Here is a 27896-nt window from a genome sequence, read left to right as displayed (position 1 = left end):
GGCTCAGTTGAAGCACAGTAAAAATTAAAACATAACTTTCAGTTTAGATGTTACAAATGCTCTAATGTTTTAATTATATTGGGGGGGAAAAAATATGTTTAATTGGGGTGGGGGGATTTTTACAAAAAAGAGGTGTTATTGTCTCAGTAAAGTAAATTTCCAAGTAAAAGATATTTCCATGATACTATTACTATTTCCCAGTTTGCACCACATTCAATGAAAGTCATTGTAAGTAATAATATAAAACACTTTATTTAGGATTTTTTATTACATTTATTTAGAAGAAGACCAATGTTTTTGATTTGTTTTATATATAGTACTAGTTTTTGCATTATATGGATAATGCAAAACAAATGAAAAATAGAAAACATATCTACTGAACAAGTTTGGATACTTAGATGCTATTGCCATTGTAAATTTTACTAGCTCATATCTCTCCCTCCAGCATATCCCAGACCCAAGCAAAGATAATGATAGGAAGTAGCTTCCAATAGTGCATCAATAATTAATTAACACTTTAAAATATTTATCAGTGATTCTCTGGTGCATTGAGCCTGACCTACTTGATAACCCTATGTTTCAGTGACATGGGCAGTTGGGAGCTGGGCTACATGGGGTTAACAGCAAATGTCTATGTAGATTTATTAAAGAGGTACTAGAATTTACAACAATTTAAAATCCTTTATAAAAAATAAAAAAAAGTCTATAAAGATTTTGTATATAATTCATTAGATACATTTTGCAAAGGATTGGGATCAACCCCTGAAATAGCAATTTTTTCAATTAACATAAAGAATTTTGGAATTGCAACAAAATTATTTTGCTTCCTTTACCTGTAATTTAATTTGGGGTTTTAAAAATTCCTGTGAAAACTAAAAGTTCATACTCCAGACTTCACAAGCCTAACCCTGCTACATATTTGTCCCGAATTGGCCTCAGTTGATATGATAAGATATAATGCTGAAAAAAATATTTAAGCCATGTAACAAGTTCCCATTGGCTCCCCCAAATAAGGAAAGTGGTGGGGGGAAGATTGGCTATTGAAAAACACTTGCAACAAATTAATGTTAATGTATTCAGAAAGTTTTCATCATCAAATGAATTCTCAATTTATTGCAAGACGAGGTGTTTTATCATCATTTAAGATGTACACAAATAGCCCTAAAATTTAATGAGCTACAGCGTTCTGCTGGTGTGAAAGAGTTAAATACTCCATAGATCCATTTTTGCTTGAAATTAGTATTTTCACTGATCCATGAAGTGCATTCGAAATATCAAATTCCATGTTGACAAAATGTTAGCTGTGAATATTGGCTTTTGATTTACTGATGGAGCAGTACTGTAGTAGAAGGTGATGTTATTTAATAGAGAGGTCAGCGGGACCGTGCATGCACAGGGGTGGGTGCATAAGGTTGATGATACTTTGGTCGCCTTGGGACAACATTGATATATTCACCCTGAAGAATTCTGCTTTTCTTTCTATTCCTCTGCAAAAGAAAAATAAGAAAACCAGATTATTACAAGAGAGAGTTATTTTTCATTAGTTTTAAATCCCTTGATGTGTTTGTATATGTTTTTAACCTCTGTAAATATTTTCTAAGGCAGAAAAAATAGGCTGCACCATGGAGGTGCACAATACTATAGAAAAAGCAATATATTCCTTTCTAGTTGAGTTGTTACTGTTTATGAACTATAGATATGACTGCATGCTGTTATATACACACCAGATTAAAGGAATCATCCCTATAAGTATACATTTTACCTACTGGGTGTATTAAATTGTTTACAAATAGCTAATTTTCTTTTATTTTTGTATTTTAAATAGCTGCTTTAGTCTGTGAAATACACACCTATACTGGAAATTTCAATAGCAAAGGACAAGAGGCCCAATGGCACCACTGGATATTAAAAGGGAATATAATTATGGATACTAATAATTACAGGTAGGTAATAAAAGGAGGGAAGTGTTTTGTATTTTCCTCCTGAAATTTTTTTTGTTTAAGTATCACTGTGCGGTGCTGTATACTAGTTTAACATTGAAACGCAAAAGGGGATCGAAATCTCCAAGAATTGTACACATAAATAGCACTCTAAATTCCCAAATGAGTGGAATACTGGACTGAGTTATCAAAAGGCGATTGAGTGGGATAAATGAAAACATAACTTTTATTGGACTTTAAAAATAATGGAAAAGACACTACAATTAAAAACCCAGGAATACGTTAACTTAAATCTAAGTAGCAATAGACTTCAAATAACCGGATTGGTTGACCACTCTAAATTAAAAAATCCTAGTATAAGTTGGTCTGATCTGAATCTGATCTAAGATAGACAATTGTGAGACCAATAGGTATACTTTATTTATATAAACAATAATTAGAGGGAAATAAATTCAGGCACTCGTGACAGGCAACAAAGTAGAGGATAAAATTAGTATAGTATCCCAAAAAATAATAATTATAGGTTGAGTGAATAAGGGTGATAAGGTGTCGTCTATCACTTTTAATATGTAGAGATGATTATGGTATATTGTGGTATACCATATACTGGTTAGATTGTATCACTGTCAGAGTTAATAGACTTATTTTCTGAGCAGAGGTCAAAGGAAGGTATTTGTTACATATATTTGTAGCGAGTAAATGGTTAATCAGTTGTAAGTATCAATTCTAGATAACCACCCACCCTACCTCAAAATGGCAGGTATTATATAGGATAGTTACCAAAGAGTTAAATATTTAGGTAATGATAATAATCTACTCTTGCAACTCAATTGCCTATAGTATTTGTTAATTTGTTAATAATGGGCTCCTTATAGTCAATGTTATTTTAACAACAGGAATAACTTAAAATCTTTAAAAAAAACTTATTTTTGCACGTAGTACTTAGTGTGGTATATAATCATAGAGCCATATGAGAGGCTTAGATGTAATTTAGTACTTTGTGCATCAGCTAAGTTGCTTCCTTACTTCTCAGATGTGTATTGGCACACTGTATTGCTAACCGGATATTCAGAGCATTACAGGCTTGAGCAGAATATTACTGGTTATATGACAGCCATTTGTCTAACATCTTGTTGCTACTTTGATTTTCAATCAGTATAAATTATTTAGAAACAATTTGAGGTTTAAACAAACCGAGGTAATCCAGGCAGCAGTACAAACATAAGACCATAGTGACAATATTGTAACAAGCTATCATACAGGTTTATAACCAGCCTGATTTTTTTTATATATAATCGTAAGTTTTGGACTGAGAGGTATATATACGTATCGCTGATATTTAAATGTATTTAGTCATGAGATCTAGGTACCTTAAATCACAAGGCTAAAGGTTCGTCATCTCCATAAACGATCACCGTAATCAGCAGTTACTAATAAAGGCAACATGCACTGCCTACCTTTAGCATAAGTTTGTTTTATACAACATTATAAAATATCTCCATATTACACTATAAGATTAAGAATACTGCAAGGACAAAATAAGATGCGCTGTAACGAGAAAAATCTGTTGTTTTAAACGTTAACTTACTTATCTCTCATTGTGGATATAATAAATACCAAGTTAATTTTATTAAAAACAACATTACTGAAGGGCATATTACTCTCAGTACTCGGTTATACTTTGCTTTAACCTAAGTACTGCAGTATTAGTGATTAAATAACCAGCAACGTGTGTGAACTGGAGATGCTAGTATTAAAATACACTTTTTGGAGCAATATATGATCGTTGATATTCCAAAGATTAACATATACTATAGGCAATTGAGTTGCAAGAGTAGATTATTATCATTACCTAAATATTTAACTCTTTGGTAATTATCCTATATAATACCTGCCATTTTGAGGTAGGGTGGGTGGTTATCTAGAATTGATACTTACAACTGATTAACCATTTACTCGCTACAAATATATGTAACAAATACCTTCCTTTGACCTCTGCTCAGAAAAAAAGTCTATTAACTCTGACAGTGGTACAATCTAACCAGTATATGGTATACCACAATATACCATAATCATCTCTACATATTAAAAGTGATAGACGACACCTTATCACCCTTATTCACTCAACCTATAATTATTATTTTTTGGGATACTATACTAATTTTATCCTGTACTTTGTTGCCTGTCATGAGTGCCTGAATTTATTTCCCTCTAATTATTGTTTATATAAATAAAGTATACCTATTGGTCTCACAATTGTCTATCTTAGATCAGATTCAGATCAGACCAACTTATACTAGGATTTTTTAATTTAGAGTGGTCAACCAATCCGGTTATTTGAAGTCTATTGCTACTTAGATTTAAGTTAACGTATTCCTGGGTTTTTAATTGTAGTGTCTTTTCCATTATTTTTAAAGTCCATTAAAAGTTATGTTTTCATTTATCCCACTCAATCGCCTTTTGATAACTCAGTCCAGTATTCCACTCATTTGGGAATTTAGAGTGCTATTTATGTGTACAATTTTTGGAGATTTCGATCCCCTTTTGCGTTTCAATGGAAATTTCAATACTTAAAGGGACAGTAAACACCTTGAGATTTGTATATGAACTGTTTAGTTAGGCATTATGAATCCACTTTGCAATTTACTTTCATTATTTATTTTGCCCTGAAAATTGAGCAGTTTCTAATTCCCAGACTATACCCTGCTGACGGTAGATGGAGTTTGGTTATTAATAAATAATTGTAGTAAAAGGTTGTTAATCTGTTTTAAAAACATTAAAGTGATTGTAAATCCTAGCGTTTATGAAATGCTAGGATTTACCAGTGGGTCAAATAAAAAGGGACTTTCAGTCATGAAGTATAAAATAGTTCATGCTGAAAGTTCCTTTATTTGTTAGAAATGTTTACCGCACTGAGCTCCTCAGGTAGCCCACGGCAGAACGCTATTTTACTATGAGGTGACGTTTTCACCTCTTAGCCTATAGAAGTGTGGCCCAGCTGGCCCAAGCTGAAAACAGGAATGCTAAATGAAATTTTCAGGGAAAAACTAAAGCATCTATCATAGAGCTTTGGAGTCTCTTTATCAGCTTGATTCAGCTTGTACACCATTAGATCTATACATGGTAGAACCCAATTTAGAATAAGCTTGTTAAATATGTCTAGATGAAGAACCCATTTTCCTGACTAAACCGATTAAAGTAGCCTGCATCCAAGTTTTTCACTCCTTGAATATGATATTTGATAGCTTTCCTTCTCTATTCATAACAGAAAGAGAGACATTTCTTGCATTGTGAGGGTGATGTGAGTCCCACCTCACAACGCCTGAGGGCAGTACTGGCTGTTAGATTACCCTCTAGGGTAATGGAAAATATATAATAGAGGCAATCTTTACCCCTGTTTCACTCAGAGTCTTCGGAGTGAGTTGCCTAGGGGAATTGGGTCCCAAGTCAGGTCTGAGCCTACAAATCATATGAAAACAACATTTATGCTTACCTGATAAATTTCTTTCTTTCCGGATATGGAGAGTCCACAACACCATTCAATTACTAGTGGGATAATCACTCCTGGCCAGCAAGAAGAGGCAAAGAGCACCACAACAAAGCTGGTATGTGTCACTCCCCTACCCATAATCCCCAGTCATTTGACCGAAGGGAAATGGAAAAAGAATAACACAAAGGTGTAGAGGTGCCTGAGGTTTAGTAAAAAATAACTGTCACCTAGATTACAAGTTTTGTGTTGCAGTTTGTAACGCTGAGAATATGGCATTTTCAGCGTTAAAACAGCACCTCAGCTATTACAAGTCTTGTCGGTATAGGTGCACCGCACACGTTTTAGCCTGTAATGCAACGTCAGTCCCACACACGTAAAAATTACGTTTTTCATGGGATTCCCATAGCGCCGGTATTACGAGTTTTGCGGTATGGCTAAAAAGTGAGTGTTACATCCTAAAACGACAAGATCTGTAACGCCATCTAAAGAACAGTAGTTATGAGTTTTACATTACAAAAGTGTTACAAAGTACACTAACACCCATAAACTACCTATTAACCCCTAAACCGAGGCCCTCCCACATCGCAAATACTATAATAAATTTATTACCCCCTAATCTGGCGCTCCCGACATCGCCGCCACTAAAAAAATGTATTAACCCCTATTCTGCAGATCCCCGACATTGTCGTCACTATAATAAACTTATTAACCCCTAAACTGCCACCCACCCGCATTCCAAACACTATTTAAATATTATTAACCCCTAATCTGCCGTCCACCCACACCACCGCTATAATAAACCTATTAGCCCCTAAACCGAAAGCCCCCCCACAACGAAATATACTAAAATAAACTATTAACCCCTAAACCAAAAGCACCCCCACAACAAAATAAACTAATTTAAACTAGTAACCCCTAAACCTAATGACCCCCTAACTTTATATTAAAATTACAATTTCCCTAGCTTAAATTAAATTAAAACTTACCTGTCAAATTAAAAAAATAATTTTAAACTAACAATTAAACTATTATAATTATTAAACAAAAAGTAAACTAACTACCAATTAAATAAAACTTAAAGGGACACTGAACCCAATTTTTTTCTTTGTGATTCAGATAGAGCATGCAATTTTAAGCAACTTTCTAATTTACACCTATTATCTCATTCGCTTCATTCTCTTTGTATCTTTATTTGAAATGCAAGAATGTAAGTTTAGATGCCGGCCCCATTTTGGTGAACACACTGTGTTGTTCTTGCTGATTGGTGGATGAATTCACCCACCAATAAACAAGTGCCTTCCATGGTTCTGAACCAAAAAATAGCTTAGATGCCTTCTTTTTCAAATAAAGAAAGCAAGAAACCAAATAAAAATTGATAAAAGGAGTAAATTAGAAAATTGCTTAAATTTGCATGCTCTATCTGAATCATGAAAGAAAAAATTTGGGTTTGGTGTCCCTTTAACTACCAATAAAAAATCCTAACACTACTACAAAAAGTATCTAATTACAAAAAATAAAAACTAACTAAATTACAAATAAAAACCCCACTAAATTACGAAAAATAATAAACAAATTATCAAAAATAAAAAGAATTACATCTAATCTAATAGCCTCCCAAATAAAAAAAAACTAGCCTACAATAAACTATCAATGGCCCTTAAAAGGGCCTTTTGTTGGGCATTGCCCCAAAGATATCAGCTCTTTTACCTGTAAAAAAATACAAACACCCCCCCAACAGTAAAACCCACCACCCAACCAAGCCCCCAAATAAAACTAAAATAACATATGCTAACCATTGCCCTGAAAAGGGCATTTGTATGGGCATTGCCCTTAAAAGGGAATTTAGCTCTTTTACTGCCCAAACCCTAAACTAAAAAAAAAACAAACCTTAAAAAAAAAACTAACACTAACCCCGACGATTCACTTACAGTTGATGAAGTCCAGCATGAAAGATCTTCATCCAGCTGGCGAAATCATCATCCATGCGGCAAGAAGTCTTCATCCAGACGGCCTCTTCTATTTTCATCCAGCCGGCGAAGTCATCATTCATGCGGCAAGAAGTCTTCATCCAGACGGCCTTGTTGATCTTCATCCAGCCGGCGCGGAGCGGGTCCATCCTTAAGACATCCAGCGTGTAGTGTCATCTTCATACAGTCGCCGCTGTACACTGAATCTTCAATGCAAGGGATGCGATACAAGATGGCGTCCCTTGCATTCCTATTGGCTGAAAATTTTTAATCAGCCAATAGGAATTAGGGCTGCTGAAATTCTATTGGCTATTCAAATCAACCAATAGGATTGAAGCAGCTCTCATTCTATTGGCTAATTCGAATTAGCCAATAGAAGGATAATTTCTTTTTTTTTTTTTTTTTGTAATGATAGGTTTTTTTATTTTTTGTAATGGTAGGTTTTTTTTATTTTTTGTAATGGTAGGTTCTAGTGTAAGGCAGGTTAGATTTTATTTCACAGGTAAGTTTGTATTTATTTTAACTAGGTAGTTAGTAAATAGTTAACTATTTACTAACTAGTCTACCTAGTTAAAATAAATACAAACTTACCTGTGAAATAAAAATATAACCTAAGCTAGCCACAATATAACTATTAGTTTTAAATAGGTAGACTAGTTAGTAAATAGTTATTAACTATTTACTAACTACCTAGTTAAAATAAATACAAACTTACCTGTAAAATAAAATCTAACCTTTAGTTAATAATTGTAAATTCAATTTAGCTATATTTTTATTATGTTAAAGTTAGGGGGTGTTAGGGATAGGGTTACATTAGGGTTAGGGTTAGGGGTTAATATACTTTAATTTAACTTGTTGCAATGTGTGGGGCTGGCGGTTTAGGGGTTAATAAATGTAGTATGGTGGCTGCGATATCGGGAGCAGCAGATTAGGGGTTAATAATTTTATTTAGGTAGCGGCGATATCAGGAGCAGCAGATTAGGGGTTAATAACTGTAATATTAATATGGTGATATAGTAGTGCGCTGGTAATACTAAAAAATACCAGACACCTACAATGGTTGGAAGATCCTTCAATGTATCAAAGGAAAGTGTTAGGTAAAAAGAGAATAGTAGGTGCGCTAAGATTAGCTAAAGGTAAAGGTTTAGCTAAAGGTAAAAAAAAATGTAACGTATTATAGAACTCTATTTTTCATTGGGACATGGTAGTGTGTAATAGTAATAGTGAAATCGATATGCTTAAGGGTTAACAAAATTTCCCTATATGGGATTTCCTTAAGAATTAATAATTGCACTATGGCCCAAATTATAAGTGTATATTTTATGTGACAGTGTTTCACAAATAGGTGTCCTGCATATAAGGATAAAGTGGGTATGTGTACGTGTTTACAGTCCCTCTTATTAGATGCTTAACCTGAGAAATATGTCCAACTGACTAAACTAGAATAATCTTATAAATATATTGTGAGAAAGCACCCAATTCTAAAGCTTCATAAAACAGCATTCAATCTCCAAGCAGTCAGCTTCAGAGAAACGAGATTTGGATGGAGGAATGGACCCTGAGTTAGAAGGTCCTTCTCAGAGGCAACCTCCAAGGCGGCCGAGAAGACATCTTTGAGACCATGCAGGATCTATTAGAATTACTGATGCTCTCTCCTGTTTGATATGAGCAATAACTCGTGGAAGGAACACAAACGGAGCAAACAGATATGCTAGACCGAAATCCCAAGGAACTACCAGAGCATCTATTAGAGCGGCCTGAGGATCTCTTGACCTTGAACCGTACCTTGGAGGCTTGGCGTTCTTCCAAGATGCCTTCAGATCTAACTCCAGCATGCCCCATTTGAGGTTTAACCAGGAGAACACCACCAGATGGAGAGCCCACTCCCCAGGATGAAATGTCTGTCTGCTCAGGAAATCCGCTTCCCAGTTGTTCACTCCAGGAATGTGGATGGCAGATAGACAACAATTGTGAGCTTCCGCCCACAGAATAATCCGTACTACCTCCTTCATGGTTGCTGTAAGCCACTGAAGTGATATTGTCGGACTTGTGATGGATACCCCGGCTACCCCGACAGGGTAGCTCCGCCAAATGGGTCCTGCTTCCTCCCTACCAACTGCAGCTATGTAGCTGGCAAGTGACCACAGCCTGTAGCCACCCCTGATGCCCGAAAGCACCAGTACTCAATGTCCCGCCCTGTGGCAGACTCCAGCTACCCCGACTGGGTAGCTCTGCCAGAGGGTTGTTCCTTTGCCTGGAACAGGCTGCCATGTAGCCCGGGAAAGTGATTCTAGCAGGAGCCCACCTAAATGACTAGACAGACTAGCATTCAGGTGAAATAAGAACTGCCTTTATTGGGACAAACACACATCTTTTATACACACACACACATCTTGATAAAAAAGGGAGACAATGCCACAGTTTTCCCGCCATTCCCACCCCTCCAGACTGACCGGCGCCTCCATAGCAACCATAGTCCCTCAGAATCCCAGGGAACAATGATGACAGTTTTGGGGGATCCCGGGGGAGCGGGGGCACTTCCAGGGTGTCATTTGAAAGGGGGGTGGGGGGGAGCCTTAGCTGTCTGGTATCCATGATATCTCCCCCCCTCCAGTTCGGCAGACCCTGCTAAACCCTTAACGGGTTGGCCTAGGGATGTCCGACGGTGGACCGCCACTTCTCGGTTGCTGGGAGAGGTTATCCCATCCCTCCTGAGTTTGGGGCATCCTGGGGGGTTCCTGCTGGCATAGTCACATAAGGCAAAGTCCCAAACAAGTTTGCTAAGGCCAGCTCCCAAACAACTGCTGTCCCACAAGTTCCAGTGTCTTTAATTCCATGGCCACACTGCCTCTCTCTGTGACACTCTGTTTAGTACCGGCTGACCCACCCACAAACAAAGCTAGTGCCGGTTTCCCAGCTGTATTCCCACCCCAGACCGGAGGGGGAGATTGCTCCTTGGTGGGGCAGGCAAAGCTTGGGTGCCCAAACATGTGGCATTAACTGTATAAGCTTTTATCCTCCTTGCCTAATGCAACGCCTGCCCCCGGTGAGAAATACTCCGGGACAAGAAAAGGGTAAAGACCCTGCCAAGCTACTGAGGGGAGAGACCGTCTGTCTCTTCTCCCGAGAAGTAGATCTACCACTGGGAAAGGAGGTCTGCTACCTCCACTCCATGGAAAGCTGTGCTTCCGCTGGGGAGGGAGACCGGCTGTCTCTGCTCCCTGTACTGGGTTCTTCCGCTGGGGAGAGAGACCAACTGTCTCCTCTCCCAGAAAGGGATTTGGCCGCTGGGGAGAGATATCGATACCCATCTCTCCCTGCAAGGGCTTCTCTGTAAGGGGAGGGAGGACAACTACCTCCACTCCCGAAGGATGGATCTGCCGCTGGGGAAAGAGACAGACTGTCTCCTCTCCCAGGAAGGGGTTCTGCTGCTGGGGAGAGTTATCGACATCCATCTCTCCCTGCAAGGGGTTCTCTGTAAGGGGAGGGAGGATGACTACCTCCACTCCCAGGGGATGGCTCTGCCGCTGGGGAGAGAGATCGACTGTCTCCTCTCCCGGTAAGGGGTTCTGCTGCTGGGGAGAATTATCGACATCCATCTCTCCCTGCAAGGGGTTCTCTGTAAGGGGAGGGAGGACGACTACCTCCACTCCCAGGGGATGGCTCTGCCGCTGGGGAGAGAGATCGACTGTCTGCTCTCCCGGGAAGGGGTTCTGTTGCTGGGGAGAATTATCAACATCCATCTCTCCCTGCAAGGGGTTCTCTGTAAGGGGAGGGAGGACGACTACCTCCACTCCCAGGGGATGGCTCTGCTGCTGGGGAGAGAGACCGATTGTCTCCTCTCCCAGCTCCTGGCTCTGCCACTGGGGAGAGAGACCAACTGTCTCCTCTCCCAGCAAGGGATTCTGCTTACGGGGAGGGAGGACGACTACCTCCGTTCCCAGGGGATGGCTCTGCCGCTGGGGAGAGAGACCGCCTGTCTCTTCTCCCTGCTCCTGGCTCTGCCACTGGGGAGAGAGACTGACTGCCTCCTCTCCCATGAATGGGTTCTGCTTAAGGGGAGGGAGGACGACTACCTCCGCTCCCAGGGGATGGCTCTGCTGCTGGGGAGAGAGACCGATTGTCTCCTCTCCCAGCTCCTCGCTCTGCCACTGGGGAGAGAGACCAACTGTCTCTTCTCCCAGCAAGGGATTCTGCTTACGAGGAGGGAGGACGACTACCTCCGTTCCCAGGGGATGGCTCTGCCGCTGGGTAGAGATACCGCCTATCTCTTCTCCCTGCTCCTGGCTCTGCCACTGGGGAGAGAGACTGACTGCCTCCTCTCCCATGAAGGGGTTCTGCTTAAGGGGAGGGAGGACGACTACCTCCGCTCCCAGGGGATGGCTCTGCCACTGGGGAGAGAGACTGACTGTCTCTTCTCCTTGCTCCTGGCTCTGCCACTGGGGAGAGAGACCAACTGTCTCCTCTCCCAGGAAGGGATTTGGCCGCTGGGGAGAAATATCGATACCCATCTCTCCCTGCAAGGGCTTCTCTGTAAGGGGAGGGAGGACAACTACCTCCGCTCCCGAAGGATGGATCTGCCGCTTGGGAAAGAGACCGACTGTCTCCTCTCCCAGGAAGGGGTTCTGTTGCTGGGGAGAGTTATTGACATCCATCTCTCCCTGCAAGGGGTTCTCTGTAAGGGGAGGGAGGATGACTACCTCCACTCCCAGGGGATGGCTCTGCCGCTGGAGAGAGAGATCGACTGTCTCCTCTCCTGGGAAGGGGTTCTGCTGCTGGGGAGAATTATCTATATCTATCTCTCCCTGCAAGGGGTTCTCTGTAAGGGGAGGGAGGACGACTACCTCCACTCCCAGGGGATGGCTCTGCTGCTGGGGAGAGAGACCGATTGTCTCCTTTCCCTGCTCCTGGCTCTGCCACTGGGGAGAGAGACCAACTGTCTCCTCTCCCATGAAGGGGTTCTGCTTAAGGGGAGGGAGGACGACTACCTCCGCTCCCAGGGGATGGCTCTGCTGCTGGGGAGAGAGACCGATTGTCTCCTCTCCCAGCTCCTGGCTCTGCCACTGGGGAGAGAGACCAACTGTCTCCTCTCCCAGCAAGGGATTCTGCTTACGAGGAGGGAGGACGACTACCTCCGTTCCCAGGGGATGGCTCTGCCGCTGGGGAGAGATACCGCCTGTCTATTCTCCCTGCTCCTGGCTCTGCCACTGGGGAGAGAGACTGACTGCCTCCTCTCCCATGAAGGGGTTCTGCTTAAGGGGAGGGAGGACGACTACCTCCGCTCCCAGGGGATGGCTCTGCCACTGGGGAGAGAGACTGACTGTCTCTTCTCCTTGCTCCTGGCTCTCCCGCTGGGGAGAGAGACCAACTGTCTCCTCTCCCAGGAAGGGATTTGGCCGCTGGGGAGAGATATCGATATCCATCTCTCCCTGCAAGGGCTTCTCTGTAAGGGGAGGGAGGACAACTACCTCCGTTCCCGAAGGATGGATCTGCCGCTTGGGAAAGAGACCGACTGTCTCCTCTCCCAGGAAGGGGTTCTGTTGCTGGGGAGAGTTATCGACATCCATCTCTCCCTGCAAGGGGTTCTCTGTAAGGGGAGGGAGGATGACTACCTCCACTCCCAGGGGATGGCTCTGCCGCTGGGGAGAGAGATCGACTGTCTCCTCTCCCGGGAAGGGGTTTTGCTGCTGGGGAGAATTATCGATATCCATCTCTCCCTGCAAGGGGTTCTCTGTAAGGGGAGGGAGGACGACTACCTCCACTCCCAGGGGATGGCTCTGCTGCTGGGGAGAGAGACCGATTGTCTCCTCTCCCAGCTCCTGGCTCTGCCACTGGGGAGAGAGACCAACTGTCTCCTCTCCCAGCAAGGGAATCTGCTTACGGGGAGGGAGTACGACTACCTCCTTTCCCAGGGGATGGCTCTGCCGCTGGGGAGAGAGACCGCCTGTCTCTTCTCCCTGCTCCTGGCTCTGCCACTGGGGAGAGAGACTGACTGCCTCCTCTCCCATGAAGGGGTTCTGCTTATGGGGAGGGAGGATGACTACCTCCGCTCCCAGGGGATGGCTCTGCCGCTGGGGACAGAGACCACCTGTCTCTTCTCCCTGCTCCTGGCCCTGTCACTGGGGAGAGAGACCAACTGTCTCCTCTCCCAGGAAGGGGTTCTGCTTACGGGGAGGGAGGATGACTACCTCCGCTCCCAGGGGATGTCTCTGCCGCTGAGGAGAGAGACCGCCTGTCTCCTTTCCCTGCTCCTGGCTTTGCCACTGGGGAGAGAGATCGACTGTCTCCTCTCCCAGGAAGGGGTTCTGCTGCTGGGGAGAGTTATCGACATCCATTTCTCCCTACAATGGGTTCTCTGTAAGGGGAGGGAGGACGACTTCCTCCTCTCCCTGGTTTCCTGGAGCTGTTACAGGTGCTGGGCAGAGGCCGGCAGCTCTCTGCCCTGTTGCCAGCGCTTCTGCTGGGGTGGCTCCCTTGTCCAAGTCTATAAGCTCGGGGCCAGAATGCTGATCTGTATCTAGCAGCTTGTCATCTCTTATGCTCTGTTGCCACTTATCTGAGGCCAACCTCCATGATTCCCAGAGTGCTGCACCACAGCTCCGTGCAGACTCCGTGGCATGCTGCAGAACTCGGTCTAGCAGCCTCTTGTATGCCTTTTCCAGTTCCCATTCTTGGACAATAAGCGGTACCATATCGGATACCAGCCAGGGTACCCCCGAGAGATCCAACAGCTGCTCTCGGGAGAGGCCAATGTTCGTTACTCTCAGTTTCGCCCCACTCCCAAATTCTGGGTCTTCTGTCAACTTTTCCAATAGTAACCCAGGACTTCCAAAGCCCTCTGTGGGGGAGCAAACCTCCAACCATGGCTGTGCTTGCATAGCGAGCAATCGGAGGTCCCGGTAGTCGTCTTCCATCCACATCTCAGCCCGGACCAGTCGATCTAGTTCTGATAACCATTCCTCCATGGGCTGCTCTCCCAGGAAAAACACTTGCAAGTCCCACAGGACCCAGTACCTCTCATCATCTGTGGGGATGACCTTTCCATCACAATCCTTTTCTTGTTGAAGCCTCTCCCTCCATAGTTGCTGGCGGACAATGCTCTTGCAGCTTAGCTGGTCCAGTTCAGAACCAGGACCGTCCAGCTGGGTCAGTGCCTCCTGTACTCTCCTTAGGTACTCGGCTTCCATAGTTACCAGCTACTGTGGCCCTTCTCTGTCAGCAGGAATCGTGTGGAAGAAGCAGATCCCACCACCGCCAACCAATGTGACGGATACCCCGGCTAGCCCGACAGGGTAGCTCCGCCAAAAGGGTCCTGCTTCCTCCCTTCCAACTGCAGCTATGTAGCTGGCAAGTGACCACAGCCTGTAGCCACCCCTGATGCCAGACAGCACCAGTACTCAGTGCCCCACCCTGTGGCAGACTCCAGCTACCCCGACTGGGTAGCTCTGCCAGAGGGTCCTTCCTTTGCCTGGAACAGGCTGCTATGTAGGAGCTCACCTAAATGACTAGACAGACTAGCATTCAGGTGAAATAAGAACTGCCTTTATTGGGACAAACACACATATTTTATACACACACACATCTTAATAAAACAGGGAGACAATGCCACAGTTTTCCCGCCATTCCTACCCCTCCAGACTGACCAGCACCTCCATAGCAACCATAGTCCCACAGAATCCCAGGACACAGTGGTGACGGTTTTGGGGTGATCCCGGGGGATTGGTGGCAGGATGTCATTTGAAAGCTCTCAGCCCCCAGATTCCGCAGTCCAAAAAGCGGCGTGATTTGTTATTGGGGACCGGAGATACAGCCCGTTAAAGTTATGGGGGTAGTGGTGTCCAAAACCCCCGGTTCCCAAAGCAGCTCCAATCCAGTAATTCCCCCACCTCTTGTCCTCCCTAGGGGCTACTAATCCCCAAAATAGCAGAGCTCTGGGGCACATGGTTGCTGGAGCGACCAGGGGTAAAGTTAGCGGGTGTCCTGCTGTCCTGTAGCCGACCGGGAGTTCCAGGAGCCCGGACAGCCTGAGAGGGGTTAGGTGGGTGTCCGTGGTGAGGCAGCCAACTGGGAGTTCCAGGGGCCTGGCCAGCCTAGGAGGGTTTTCCTGGTCATACACCAGCTTTTCACAACACAAGCAAACCAAAGCTTGTGGTTGCTCTGAGGAGCCCAAAACCACTGAGAAACAACAGGGGTGAGGTTGTAGGGGGGTGGGGGGTAGCCTTAGCTGTCTGGTATCAGTGACAGGACTGAAACCTTATAAACCAGACTAAGGACAATTGAGGCCAAGGCATCAGAGCATTGTAAATCGCTCTCAACTTCAAGATGTTTATGGGGAGAACAGACTCCTACCAATTCCATAGTCCCTGTGCCTTTAACGGGTCCCAGACTGCTCCCCAGCCTAGCAGGCTGGCGTCTGTGGTAACAATCACCCAGGAAGGTCTCTGGAAGCATGTGCCCTGAGACAGATGGTCCTGAGAAAGCCACCACCGGAGAGAGTCTCTTGTTGACTGGTCTAGATCTATCCTCTGAGACAGATCCGAATGGTTTCCATTCCATTTTCTGAGCATGCATAATTGCAGAGTTCTCAAATTGAATCAAGCAAAGGGAATGATGTCCATGGAAGCAACCATCAGACCAATTACATCCATACATTGAGCCACTGATGGCCACACAGTAGACTAAAGAGAGAAGCAAGAGGAGAGAATTTTGGATTTTCTGACTACCGTCAGAAAATTTTTCATAGATAGGGAATCTATTATGGTCTTTAAGAAAACCAACCTTGTAGCTGGAACAACTCTTTTCCAGATCCACTTTCCAACCATCGGAATGTAGAAAAGACAACAAGATCTCTGTATGAGAGTTTGCTTGTTGAAAAGATGGCACCTGAACCAATATGTCGTCCATGTATGGAGCCACTGCAATTCTCCGAGACCTGATCACTGCCAAGAGAGCCCCCAGAATCTGTGGCAATGCCAAACACAAGAGCCACAAACTGAAAGTGTTTGTCTAAAAAGGTGAATCTCAGGAATTTGTGATGATTCCTGTGGATGGGAACATGAAGCTATGTATCCTTCAGGTCTATGGTCATCATGAACTGACCCTCTTGGACCAAAGGAAGAATGGAACGAATGGTTTCCATTTTGAAGGACGGTACCCTGAGAAACTTGTAGAGGCACTTTAGTTCTGAAATGGGTCGAAAAGTTCCCTGTTTTCTGTGAACCACAAACAGATTTGAATAGAATCCTAGACCCTGTTTCCTTACTGGAACTGGACCAATCCCAGGGAGGAAAGGTCCTGAACGCAGTTCAAGAATGCCTCTATTTTTACCTGGTCTGCAGATAATCTTGGGAAAGTCTGCCCCCCACTTGATCGGAACCTGGACCGGGGGCCGACCCTTAATGCTGACTTAGACTCAGCTGAGGGTTTCTTTGCTTCCCCTTATTCCAAGACTGATTGGGCTTTCAAGAAGACTTGGACTGCTCCTGCTTGGAAGAGGGAGAGGAAGACTTTTGACCTTTGAAGCTACGAAAGGAATGAAAATTACTTTGACATCCTTTGAGTCTGTTCTTCTTGTCTTGCAGTAGAAAAGACCCTTTTCCACCCGTAATATGAGAAATTATTTCTGCCAGACCAGGTCCGAACAAGGTCTTCCCCTTGTAAGCACCAGAAGCTTGGACTTAGAGGTAACATAAGCTGACCAATATTTTAGCTACAATGCCCTGTGGGCTAGGACAGTGAAGCATCTTGGCTCCCAGTCTAATAACTTGTATGTTAGCAATGCATCTGAAATAAAGGAATTGGCTAGTTTGAGAGCCTTAATCCTATCTTGTATCTCCTCCAACGGAGTCTCTACTAAAATTGATTCAGACAAGGCGTTGCACCAATAAGATGCCGCACTTGCTACTGTGGCAATACAAACTGCAGGTTGTCATTGAAGACCTTCATGAACATACATCATCTTAAGGGTCATTAAAGGAGCAGCTATTCTCTATAGGGATTGTAGTTCTCTTATAGTAGAAATAGCCCCTTCTACTTTAGGCACCATGCTCCAAGAATCTTTAATGGAGTCAGCAACAGGAAACATCTTTTTAAATACAGGAGACAGAGAGAAAGGAATTTCCTGGCTTCTCCCATTCCTGTGAAATAATCTCTGTCGCATGGTCTGGGACAGGAAAAAAAACATCATAGTATTTATTAAGTTTACTAGACTTCTTAGGGTTGAAAATGACAGAAGTATTGGTCATCCAAATTAGCCAATACCTCCTTTAACAGTACACGAAGGTGTTCAAGCTTAAATCTGAAGTTTACTACTGTCCCAAACTGAGATTTCACCTTCAGAGGCTACCGGCGTATCCTCCTCCTCAGACTTATGAGGGAGGGCAACCTGCGTAGCAGTAGGTGGAACAGAAACCTTACTATCTGAATGTCTAATTTTTCTCTTGAGTTTTTCCAGCATAGGAAAAGCAGATAATGCCACAGATACCACAGAAGATACCTGTGCAGCACAATCTGCAGGCAAATAATTCCTCCAGGAGGCTGATAGGAACTGCAGGGCACTGTATGTGATGCCATAGAGGCTTAGGAAGTTTGAGGAGAAAGCTGTGGCATTGCATGAACAGCATCATCCTGAGAGACATTGGGCTCAGAGGGCGACAATTTATCTTTAAATTGAAGTGTTTTAGCTAAGCATGCAGCACAGAATTTCATAGGCAAAATAATTTGTGCCTCTAGGCATAACACGCATTTGTCAAAAAACACAAAGTCTTGGTCCATATCCATAATACTAAATAAAAGATTCCCCAAATTGTAGATTTTTTTTTAAATACACTGTCACTTTAAGAATTTTTAATACCAGAAGTCTCTAAAACGATCATATAGTAGATTGAAACTGAAAAGACTGATATACAATGACGCCGCTCTGCTCCGTGAATATCCAACAGTAGAGAGTCACATGACCGGCAGAGAGAGGAAACTACGCAGCAAGTAAAATCTGTGCATTTCCCTCTGCCTACAACATAAGATGCAAGTAGCTGCAGCTGGTTTCAAACTTAAGCAGTTTGTCAGCCTGTTCTAGCTAAGCAAGCAAAGAAAACCAACTGCCAAATTTTAAGTTTATACATAAATCCCTGTATAAAACGTAAGCCACACACATACTAATAAAGTATTTCAACAAAATTAACCTAAAGAGGAAAAACATCCCAATAAAGGGAAGATTAACCCCTAGGGGGCCCATTTATCAAGCAGCGGGTCTCCATAACCTGTCCGCCCTGCTCTGAGGCGGCGGACAGACATCGCAGGAAATCATCCCGATCCAATACGATCGGGTTGATTGACACCACCCTGCTAGTGGCCGATTGGCCGTGAAACTGCAGGGGGGCGGCGTTGCACCAGCAGTTCACAAGAGCTGCTGGTGCAATGCTGAATGCGGAGAGCGTATTGGTCTCCTCATTCAGCGATGTCTGTCGGACATGATCCGCTGATCGAATCATGTCTGACAGACATTTGCTAAATAGGCCCCCTAGTCTCAACATACATAATGTGCCTGCCCACTGCCAAAGAAAATCCTGTATAAAGGATTTTAAAAATGTCCCCATCTACTGTGTATAACATATTCTTCTGAAGTGCAAGTCTCCAAGACCTAGAAGACAAAAGCACTTACCTGCAGTCTAGCTGTTCAGCAGGAAGACAGCTCACAAGGCGTGAAAGGACACATACTCCTTACAGAGACCTGTAGAAAAAGAAAGAACAGAGTAACCAATTCTGGCTTTCTGTACCATGGGCAGCAATGTGTTAGGAAACAAACCAAGTAATACTTAAAAACTTCATAACAGCTTAAAAGCCACCACCACTCTACTGAAGAGATTGACGTGGACTCAGCTAAATCCAAATCCTTGCTTGCAGGGAAAAGTTCCCCAAAATTTTTTTTTATTTCTTCAGACATCAAAACTTCACCTCCTCTATTGACAGAGGCAAAGAGAATGACTTGGGATTATGAGTAGGGAAGTGACACTTAACAGCTTTGCTGTGTTGCTCTTTGCCTTCTCCTGCTGGCCAGGAGTGACATTCCCACTAGTTGTGTGACTCTCCATATCTTAGGAAAGAAAAAATAATAACCTCTGAAATCTTCAACCTCTCTTCCTTAGAGGCCAAGAACAAAACTGGAGAGGGAGAGGAGTGGGAGGGGCTAAAGCTCTGTGAGGCTCTTGACCCTTCTCCTGATAGCCTGGAATATCTCCCACATGTAATGAAGCTATGGACTTTCATCAGCTAAGAAGGAACTCTTAAGTTTCAAACTGTTCTCAAGTTATAATGTTTACAATTTGCTTTTAATGTTATATTAAAGTGGCTTTTAAAATACAGCTTGGAGTGTATACGTGGACTGTGGGAGAAAGCTGCACTAAGAATCACCTGAATATATATTTGATTGTGGGACTTTTTTTCCATGAATCTTTATAATGTATTTGTCTTTCATTCACACCCAGAACCTTGCACATCTAGATAAACAGCTCTTAAGCTAAAATGTGCTTTCTAAAAAAATTTGATGAACCTCACAGTACTGATAGAGACCTCTTAGATAATGTTGCAGAGAGCTTTCGATCATCAGTCCCTAAGAATTGGGCTTTGGTATAAAGAAATAAATAAAATTAGGAAGCATTTATGTGTATAAAAATAGATAAAATAAGGAGATCTGATTTCCCTGCAAACTCAGTCCATTTTGGGCTAGATTACAAGTGATGCACTAACTGTTGCACACCAGCGAAATGGGGTATATCACAGCTCTAAAGTTTAAGTAGCGTGCATATTAGGAGTTGAAAGTAAACGTGTTCACTTAAGCAAAATTGAATTTAACATACGTCAGGATAGTGCAACTTCAAACTCTGGTTAACTATTGCACACAGGGCCGGATTTTACCATTAGGCAGAGTAGGCATGTGCCTACAGGTGCCTTCCATAGAGGGGCACCTGTCTCTCTGCTCCATATGCCTTTCTGCACACCTCTACGGCTCTGCCCTCCCTCACCATAGTAGATAATAACTTTGCCCTAAACAAAGGTGGCTGCCATGCTGGCCATTCTAGTCCATTTCTCCAGTGAATGCGGACAGATCAGCCTGAGAGTAAGTGTGTGGGGGTTGGTTCTTTTATGGGGGAGTGACAGTGAGTGGACTATTTGTGCGCTACTACAGAGCAGCAGCAACGGCTGTCAAAATCAAAATGACAGATTGTACAGTTCAGAGGGCAGTCTTTCATATAAAATACCATAGGTATGAAAATTATTGCTAAAATGCAAAATGGCCAGGGTTGTTTCACAGGATAAACACACATTAAAAAAAACAACTGACCCTTGGTTGATTGTGCACATTGAAGGCTTGGGGGTCAATTTATCATAGTGTGAGTTGACATGATACGATGTAGCGTATCATGTCCACCGCACATCGATAAATGCCGACAGCATATGCTGTCTGCATTTATCATTGCACCAGCAGTTCTTGTGAACTGCTTGTGCAATACCACCCCCTGCAGATTCCCGGCCAATTTGACCGCTAGCAAGGAGTGTTAATTAACCCAATCGTATTCTAATCAGGTTGATTTCTGTCCGTGTCCTCAGAGCAGACGGACAAGTTATGGCGCTGCTTCATAACTGCTGCTTCCGGCGCAGGAAACAGGGGCATCAAGCTCCATTTGGAGCTTGATAATTTGGCCCCTTGGTCAGCAAAGTTTCTAAATGAAGGTCCCAGTCTAGACAACCTGCACTTTTCTTCTATAAATTATATTTAAAAAATACTGTTCTGACTGGAATCTCATCAGACTGTGCAATTACTATCTGGAGTGTTTTGTTTATAGATCAAGTACTGCCTTTTATGTGACAAAATTAGCAGCTGCTGTAAAAAATAAATCATAATTCTATAAAGTTTTAGGCTGCATCTATAGGTTCATACATGTGAGCAGGGAGTGCGTGGGGGGCGCTTTGATTTTGGTGCCTACAGGCACCTATGCTATAAATCTGGCCCACATTACACATCAAAAATACATTTAAAAGTACATTTACAACCATAATAAAATTGTCTCATAAAATTCTTTAAAAAAAATATTGCATAAAAAAGTTATAAGGGCACAAAGATATGAGGTCTTGGGTTTTAGATAAAAAAATGCATGCAAAGGGCTTTAACATAGAGATACATAAATACACTTGTCAAAATATATATAAATATATATATATATATATATATATATATATATATATATATATATATATATATATATATATATATATATATATATATATATATATATGTGTGTGTGTGTGTGTGGTGCGTGTGTACTATGTATTTATATGTATATATATATATATATATATATATGTGTGTGTGTGTGTGCGTGTGTACTTATGTATTTATATGTATATATATATATATATATATATATATATATATATATATATATATATATATGTGTGTGTGTGGTGTGCGTGTGTACTTATGTATTTATATGTATATATATATGTGTGTGTTGTGTGTGCGTGTGTACTTATGTATTTATATGCTATATATATATATGTGTGTGTGTGCGGTGTGTACTTATGTATTTATATGTATATATATATATGTGTGTGTGTGTACTTATGTATTTATATGTATATATAAAGTAGCTGAAAAATATGTAAAAGCATATTTATGCAATATTCATATTTAAGAAAGTGTTCAGCTATGAATTTACTGTAAATATTTCGCATTCCAATGTTATCACATAAAAAGGAATGTGTTTTATGTATTTATAAATAGATATTCCTATATGTATCTGTATATATCTATACCCTATATTATAATTATAGATAGATATATTTAAGAATAAATAGAACATATTCTGCTATGTGAAAAACATTGTAATTTTAAATATTAATATTTCATGTCAGGTTAGTGCACTTGAGAAAACACGATGCGGTTTACCGCGTGTTAGGTTTTTGTTTTCTACTTGTCAACGCTCCATTGAAATCTTATGGCAATATTTGAATTTCAGTGTCAGGTTAGCACTAGTGGCAAAAACTTTTTCACTTTCAACTGGTAATATGCTAAATTAAAGCTTGAGCGGGGAGGCAAAGTAGCACTCCACTTGTTAATCTTGGGTTGCAGTGCCAAAGAACAAAACCAGCTATTTCAGATACAACATTTCTCTGCTGCGTGTATAATAAGTCACATTAAGGCGAAGAACCAACTGTACAGTACACTGTCCCTTCAACATATAAGAGCTGCTGGGATCAGCAAAGAAAGTAAAGGAAAATACATATTTTTTAAACCTTTTTTTTTTTTTTTTTTTTTTATTTAGCAAACTCTATTACCCTTTATTTTGGCTTTTTCTGTGCAATTTTGAAATGTATAGTAAGAGAAATGATGTGAGAAAAATCTTCAAACTGATTAAAGCTATTGGGGGATATCTATCAAGCCGTCAACTTTGTAGCATTCAATGGCACCAATACGCTCGCCTAACATCGCGGCCGCAGACCTGAATTCACTCTCCATATTTATAAAAAAAGCCGGCAAAAAGCCACGCACCAAGTACGGGGCGATGAGCATCGGACTGTTGCTAACTAACAGTCATCAATCTCACTGCTATTCGACTTTTTACCAACTTTTATTTATACTTTGTCACTAAACGCCACCACTATACTAAATTGGTTTAACCACTATCCCACCGCTCCCGGACCCCACCGCAACTAAATAAATGTATTAACCCCTATTCTGTCACTCCAGGGACCCGCAGCAACTAAATAAAGTATTAACCCCTATTCCGCCGCCCTCCCGGACCCCGTCGCAACTAAATAAAAGTATTAACAACCAATTTCCGCCACTTCCCGGACCCCCCGTACAAAAAGAACGCAACTAAAATAAAAATTATTAACCCCTATTTCTGCTGCTCCTGCTGGAACCCCACCACAACACTAAATAAATGTATTTTACACCCTAAACCCCTGGCCTACCACATCAACTACACACTTAACTAAACCATAATAACCCCTAAACCGCCAGCCCCCCACATCTCCATAGACTAAATTAAGCTATTAACCCCTAAACTAACAACCCGCTAACTTTACATAAAATTACAACATTCCTATAAGTTATAATCTATTAAAATTAACCTGTAGAATTAAAATTAAAACTATATTAAACTATTTTTTTATCCTACTAAACCTATTAACCATACCCTAGACTATTATACTATAATTACATTATATACTAACCAATTAAAATTAACTATATTACATATTAAAAATACCCTAACCCTACTCAAATGATTTTAAATATCTATTAAAAAATTACTAAAATTACAAAAAAAATAACAACTAAGTTACAAAAACAAATAAACACTAAGTTACAAAGAAAACCAAAACCACAAATCTAATAGCCCTATCAAAATAAAAAAAAAAAAAAACAAAATAAAAAGTATTTGAGCAGCTCTCATCCTATTGGCTGTTCCAATCAGCCAATAGGATGAGAGCTCAATCCTATTGGCTGATTGAAACCTTTCAGCCAAAAGGAATGCAAGGGATGCCATCTTGGATGACACCACTTTCATTCAAGATTCAGTTTACGGCAGAGACCGTATTGAAGAGGAGCTCCTTGCCAGATGTCTTCAGGATGGACCCGCTTTGTGCCGGATGTCTTCAGGATGGACCCGCTCCGTGCCGGATGGATGAAGATAGAAGAGGCCGCATGGATGAAGACTTCACCGGCTGGATGAAGATTGAATTTGTTTTTGTAATTTAGTCATTTTTAATAGTAGATTTAATTTGAGTAGGGTTAGGGTTTTTTAATATGTAATATAGTTAATTTAATTGGTAGTTTAATGTAATTTTAGTATAATAGTTAGGGTAGGTTAATTAATAATTTAATATAGTTTAATTTAATTCTACAGATAAGTTTTAATTTAGTACAAGATAGGGATGTTGTAATTTTAATGTAACGTTAGCGGGTTGTTAGGTTTAGGGGTTAATAGCTTAATTTAGATTATGGTGATGTGGGGGGCTGGCGGTTTAGGGATTAATAGGTTTAGTTAGTGGTAGTGATGTGGGAGGCCAAGGGTTTAGGGGTCAATACATTTATTTAGTTGCGGCGGGTCCAGGAGCGGCAGAATAGGGGTTAATACAATTATTTAGTTGCGGCGGGGTCCGGGAGCGGCGGGATTGGGGTTAATAACTTTATTTAGGTTGCGGAAGGGGCAGGGAGAAGCAGAATAGGGGTTAATAACATTATCTAGGTGTCGGCGATGTCGGGGCGGCAGATTAGGGGTGTTTAGACTCGGGAACTTATGTTAGGGTGTTAGGTGTAAACGTTACTGGTTTTCTACCATAGAAATCAATGGGATATCTGGCAGTATCGAACATAAGCTTTCGCTGCTTTCAGACTCCCATTGACTCCTATGGCATCTGCAGCCTCCAGGGTGGCAGATTGAAAACCAGGTACGCTGGGCCTGAATAGCCGCGAGTGTACCGGTTAACTATTTGATAACTTTTAAAAAGTGTCACATAGTGCAGAATGTGTATTTGGAACATCTGTAATGACGTAAGCATTTATCTGTGTCATTCAGACCGGCGGATCGTATGTTACGTCACAAATTTCAACTTTTGCCGGTCTGTAGGCTTTGATAACAAGGTCAAATCAAGCTCGCCACAATTACGCTGCGGAATTCCAGCGTATTTGCGGTTGACGGCTTGATAGATATCCCCCATTGTGTTCAGGTTTAACTGAAGTGTTGTATACTTTTTTGTAAAGGAGGTACTAGGTAGTGAGATCTTCTTATGCCTTCAATATTGTGCAAATCTGTGTGTGTACCAGTATATGGGTGTAGGGGGTGGCCTGAGTGAATCTGGAGCAGAGTCTGGGAAGCCATGGTACAGGGCTATGCAATCAAGGGGTAATCTAGGAATATAGTCAAATAGGTTGATATAGAGTCCGGGCAGTATGGTTGCCAGCTGCCCTCCATAAAAATACTGGATAATCTGTAGGTGACGTGTTATGATGGTCTTTGGGGTCACACAATACCCCATCACTAAATCTCTACCTTAGACCCTGTGACGGATTCCGGCTACCCCGACTGGGCAGCTCTGTCAGAGGGTCCTTCTGATACCTGGAATATGCCGCTAAGTAGCAGAGAAAGTGATTTTAGCAGAGCACACCCAAATGACTAGACAGACTAGCATTCAGGTGAAAACACAAAGTACCCTTTATTAGAAAACACACACAACATTTATACATAAACTGATCTTATCAGTCCCTCAAATCTCCCACCATTCCTGTCCCTCCAGACAGGCTGGCGCCACCATAGTGTCCATTGTTCCTCGGTGTCCAGCGGTACCGGGATGGTGCATTCGGGGTGATCCCGGGGGAGCGGCAGCACTTCCAGGGTGACGTTAGAAAGCCCTTGGTCCCCAGCTGATACAGTCCAAAAAGCCGGAGCTAGGGGCGTCCAACCGTACACCGGGAAGGGCACTGGAGGACTTGGTGACGAAGAGGAGTCCGAAACCCCTGGTTCCCATGAGAGCTCCTCCCTGGCAATCACCCCACTATGGACCAGGGATCCAAGCTCAAGCGGCCGGCCATCGGTTCCATGGGGCCGGCCAGCCAAAGGGCGGTCTGCTGAATGGAGCTCAGAAACCCTGGTTCCCAAGGGGTACCAATCCCCAAGAGAGCAGAGCTCTGGGACAAGGGGCCTCTAAAGCGGCCAGAGGTTAAGTTTCCCGGAGGGTGCTGGATGCAGTGGCCGGCCGGTAGTTTCAGGGGCCCGGCCGGCAAGAGAGGGATAGGTGGGCCAGAGACCAGCTCCTTCAAGATCAGGTTCAACATACATTTTTCACAAAAAGGAAAGGGTTTGGAGATTGTGGTTGCTCTGAGGAGCCCAAAACCACCAAGGAATGAGAGGGGGAGAGGTAGTAGGGGGTAGGGGTTTAACCCTTGCAGCCCGGTATCCGTAACAGACTCCACTATCCATGATCCTACCATGTATATTTTTCACCCTTTGGCTGCCAGTAACATACATAACAATATTAGTATCTGTTTTTTTCCAGTAACACATGTAAATAGTAGAGATTTGACCCACTGGACTACTTAGGAACTTTAAAAAAAAAACAATTTCAATATTGCATAATTTGAATTGAATTATGCAATATCCTAATTAGAAAAATTTTAATCAATATATTTGTAATAGTATTTATAATGCTTTCTTTAAATATAATATTCGTATTATGCAATATTCAAAACAAAAAAAATCTAATTTATATATTTGTTTCTATTATGTATCAATTTACTAAAATCGCTACAACATGAACTATTGAACTTCTGAATAGTATTTGTTAAATTGAATGTTACATTCGTAATTTCGAATGTGGCTATTCAATTTAATTAGGTACATTTGAAAATGAAATTAACATTAAAAAAAAAACAGAAATAACATTTGATTACAGAAATTTTAATGGATTTTCATTTGTCCAAAAGAAATAACATTCGATTGTCCTAAACAAATTCCACAGGGACTATTCGTTCTACCAAGCGAAATGCATTTTCACTACATTCGCCCATCCCTATTCAAGATATATTATTATATGATATGATATATGATGGAGCCTTTTTGAGTATATTAGGAGGAATAATTTTTTCACAAAAACAGCAACACCAGAAGAATGGATCATGATCTTAAGTTGTAAGTGGAGCACGTTTAGTAGTACTCCACTGAAGCACTTCTTCACAGAAAGGTGGTTGATTCATGGGGACAGATTTATTATATGGCGGGGGGACATGATTCGCTATAGCCCAATAGCGTATGCTGTTGGCATTTATCATTGCACAAGCAGTTCTTGTGAAATGCTTGTGCAATGCTGCCCCCTGCACATTCACGGCCAATCGGCCGCTAGCAGGGGGTGTCAATCATCTTGATCGTATATGATTGGGATGATTGTAGTCCGTCACCTCAGAGGTGGCAGATGAGTTAAGGAGCAGCGGTCTTACAACCACTGCTTCTTAACCCCTAATTCTGGCAGGCCGGAAGGCTTGTGGAATGACCAGCATACACTGCTTAATAAATAGGCCCCATGGAATAAACATCTTTTAGCAGTTGGTAGAGATAAACTGTGCAGGGAACTTAAAGAATGTATGGGATAAGCATAAGGCTATCCTACAAACTAATTAAGCATACAATTCAAAGGAAATTTGAGCAGAGTTAGTCATGTGATTCCTATCTGTCATTGAAATATATGTTTTATTTTAGGCAGCATAAAATTGTAAACAAATCAGCAAATATTTACTTCTGAACAATGATTAACTATTGTTAACTATGATTAAATCTGGATATCGCCCCTCTAATTCTAATTAATTTCAGATTTTTATTTTTTGGAGAAAGTATGTTGTTACTTACCAAAAGGTAAAAAAATGCTACAGTTATAACGACACTGTATACTGCACACACTCCCAGGGTGATCAGAAGTGGCCAAGAAGGGGGCGACGGCGTAGTCTCT

The 27896-nt window shown here is 42.1% G+C and overlaps 1 long non-coding RNA gene across 1 annotated transcript; it reads right to left on the bottom strand.

Moving 5' to 3' along the window:
* Nucleotides 1-233: 233 nt before the first annotated feature.
* Nucleotides 234-27896, bottom strand: LOC128644205 (uncharacterized). Its single transcript, XR_008399950.1, has 2 exons — nucleotides 27797-27896; nucleotides 234-1487 (listed from the first exon to the last, which is right to left on the bottom strand). It is a non-coding gene; the product is annotated as an uncharacterized LOC128644205 (long non-coding RNA).

The sequence above is a fragment of the Bombina bombina genome, unplaced genomic scaffold, assembly GCF_027579735.1.
Source record: "Bombina bombina isolate aBomBom1 unplaced genomic scaffold, aBomBom1.pri scaffold_537, whole genome shotgun sequence".
NCBI classification, from domain to species: Eukaryota; Metazoa; Chordata; class Amphibia; order Anura; family Bombinatoridae; genus Bombina; species Bombina bombina.
Note: the sequence above shows the minus strand (reverse complement) of the source record. Positions and strands in the feature narration are given on the sequence as shown.